This window comes from Malania oleifera, chromosome 1 (assembly GCF_029873635.1).
Source record: "Malania oleifera isolate guangnan ecotype guangnan chromosome 1, ASM2987363v1, whole genome shotgun sequence".
Taxonomy (NCBI): Eukaryota; Viridiplantae; Streptophyta; class Magnoliopsida; order Santalales; family Ximeniaceae; genus Malania; species Malania oleifera.
The window spans coordinates 120480614-120484334 of record NC_080417.1 but is presented as its reverse complement, the minus strand read 5'-3'; positions in this window follow the sequence as shown (position 1 = coordinate 120484334).

Sequence of the window (3721 nt, the reverse complement as noted above, 5' to 3'; positions counted from 1 at the left end):
AGAGCTCTATATTTTGAGAAAATGTTTGGCCTCTCGGTGCACGAGTTTACGATTTCATTAACATGAACGACCTAGAAAAGGCTCATTTTTATGTCCTCAACAATTGTGATGAAACTGTTCCATATATCGAGTATGTTGTTCCAAACTCCTTACTTTGCATTGTATTTACATATGCATAATTATATACTTTCTTGACATTAACATGTACTATTGTTGCATATAGCGAACATAAAGTTGAACTCCTAGCCCAAAATGAACGGAATGTTAACGAAAGACATAAGAAGGAGTTTATCAATTGGTTTGGGAGTCGTGTAAGTAACAAAAACTGCTTCAAATAGAAGCAATGTATGGTTTCACTATTGACGGTATTCTTCTAAACTCTTGTTTATTTTATAGATGAAAGTCATGTTTTACAATAAGGAACCAATGGCAAGTAAATATTTATACGTGTTGGCATGTGGCCCCGATCAACGAGTTAACCGCTACAGCGGTTGCATTGTTAATCGGTTACGATTTCATACAAAGTCCCTCGAACTGCATAGAAGAACCCAAAATTGTAGGGTTGCAGTGCTAGGCACAGAAGGAGATGAAGATATTGACTACTTTGGTGTGTTGGATGACATTATAGAGCTTAGCTATGGAACAAATAGAGTCGTCTACCTGTTCAAGTGTACCTGGTGGGACATCGGTAATAAAAAGACTGGGATAAACACCGATGCCTACTTCACTAATGTCAATTTTAGTAAGACCTGGTATCAAAATGACCCTTTCGTGCTTGCGGAGTAGGCAGAACAAGTGTTTTACCTTAAAGACACCAAATTGAAGGGTGAATGGCATGTGACCCAAAAGATTCCTCGCCGAAGTTTGTACGCAATTGCAGAAGTGGCAGATAGTGAGATAAGTGCCAATGAGACTGCATTCCAAGAAGATGAGCCATCTATCCACGCAGCATTGCAATCTGAAAAAGATGTTGTCGAAGAAGGCACTGATCCTATACCATTGCATAGGGATGGTGCTAGGGCAGAACACGTAGGAGCTGCTGACATTACAATTGAACCTTCTGTAGACGTTTACTTCATCGGCGACGAGGAAACTGATGGGGAAGATGAAATTGGGATCAAGTACTGTAGTGAAGAGGAAGACACTTTAGAAAGTGAGGATGATATGTATATTGAGGACTTATAGGAGGGGTAAGCATGTTATTTTTGTCACTATGTATTTGACATGTGTAAATAACTTAAAAATACATGTCTGCTGCATCCATCTAATATTTGTACTTCATATATGTACTTGTCTATTTTTGTCACTATGTATCTGACATGTGTAAATAACTTAAAAATTCATTCTTCTTATATTGACATGATTATTTGTAGATATGGCACTAGGAGGTCGGCATTGGAGACTTCCTTTCAAGCCCACTACTACATCGCGTGAAGATGATTCGACATCCTCGAGACCGGCGGAGCCCGTCGGTACTGATACGGCGGCACCATTGTCTGAGCCATTGGCACCTCGGCAGACATGGATACCACTTATGCGACTGACACATAGGGTGAGTTGCTGACCATTATGAGCAGTGTTGGTATGGATATGATTAATTTATTTACATGTCAACTGTTGATGATAGTTATTCATGTGTACGATTATAATGTTGTTTTTAAATTAACTCTACTTTCAGCATCTACATCCACGGTCAGGTCAGGTCGTGGTGCAGCAAAGAACATGTCGCTAAAGAAACACCTGGATAGGACTAAACAGTGGATTCGGATCGAGTTCCTCCAGGATACACCGCCCCGATAAACGATTGGTGCACTGCGTGGATGAGGAGCTCAGCATTATATGCCGACAGTATGCTCTAGTCACCACATTCAGTTGGCCCCAAGTGACTCAGGAGCAGCGCATGGTCCTTTACATATGCATTTTGGTAAGTTCCCTAACCCTATATAATTGTTTTTAATTTAAATTTTTTTTTTACTTTTAATATACTAGCCAATTAACAACTGTCTAACATTGTAATTGTATTACCTATATATGCAAGAGGAGTTTGATATAGACATCCTCGGGGATGACCATGTGAGAAGGGTGGTCGACATCCAATTGTGTAATAAATTTAAAAGCTATCGCTCGAAAATGCGCTCCCATTTTCGAGCGATGGGAGATGAAGCATAAGCGCGACCATACTATAGATATCCCAAAAAGATTGGGACGTGGTCTATTGCCATTTCCGCAACCCACGCTATCAGGTGATGTGTTTGTATTCAAAACACTAATTTTTCAAAATGATGTCCCTAATATGTCGGCATGACATCTTCCTTGCAGGCCATATATGAAACAAATGCTGTGAACCGCAGCAAACTCCCTACGATGCATTGCGGTGGATCGAGGCTATTTGTAAATCATCGCCAGGTAATTACTATATATAAAATTATCTGACCATAACATGACATAATAGTAATGATGACTTATATGATAATGTAGTGTGATCCTGAGACTGGAACAGAGGAGCCACTGCCGAATCTGTATCAGAGAACATACTAACGACGATCGGGGGAGTGGTGCGAGGATGCGTAGGATCGACATGTAAGTGAAGCAAAAGATTTAGTTTATTACTTTATTCAAAACATCAAAGTTGTAGTCTTACTTATTCCTTTTTATCATTTTCATGATTGAAATTAGGCACGGATGGTCGAGCTGAGGGATGCACCTGTTTTAGAGGGGAGTCCGCACATGATAGATTTCGAGATCAGTTCCCAAGTCCTTGGGCAACGAGCTGGAGGCTGGGTGAAAGGTCTTGGAAGTGGATACATCACCCCAACAGCATCATCATCCATGGGTGCGGTGGCTCGTGCAAAGATGGAACGACAGTGTCGAGAGGCCAAGTCTGATAAGCAAGAGATGGCTCGACAAATGCAGAGGATCGCTATGGAGAACACAGAACTGAGATTGGACCTGTTCACCGTTTGAGCTCAGATGCAAGCCATGATGGATAGGCAGGCCTGGTTAGAGGAAAGGATGTGCCGATATGGACAAGATGAGGCGGGTGGCTCCTCTGATTGATTATAAGGTATTTTGATCACAAATTGAGTTTCATGTTAAATCATGCTAGTCTAGAATGTCACCTGCATGGCGGATGCAGTTGATATGTATTGCATGCTGGTAGTTAATATTGGTTCTCGTGTGCCTTTAACTTCTTATAAATGCTCTATTTGAACTTATCAACTCATTATATGCTATGCTCATTTGGCAGCCACTCAGGTGGGACAATTCATGAAGTTTGAAGATGCTTAAGTTTCAATTTGTTGGACGAGGAGAAGATAAGGCAGTGTAATTAATGGGGAAGGAGAGAATGAAGTGGAATTGGACTTTTGGGTATGTTTGAAATTGTGACATGTTTGAACTCAGCTTATGTAAAAACGTCTGTTTTTGTCAACTCATGATATGCTACGGTCATTTGGTAGCCACTCAGGTGGGACAATTCATGAAGTTTGAAGAAACATCTGAAACATCTTCGAGACATGGTGGGATGACAACTGCATGGGCAGTTCCTGTCACTCAGTTGCCAAAATTACAAGAAAATGTGTGCAACTTCATGTTCTTCTATTTAATGGCATGGACAAACTTCTTCTTTTTTTTGGGGGGTGGGGGGTTAAAATGACTGAGCACAGCATGCATGGCTTCTGTATAGTTTCTGGATTTTGTTCCGTATGTTGGACAACTTGAA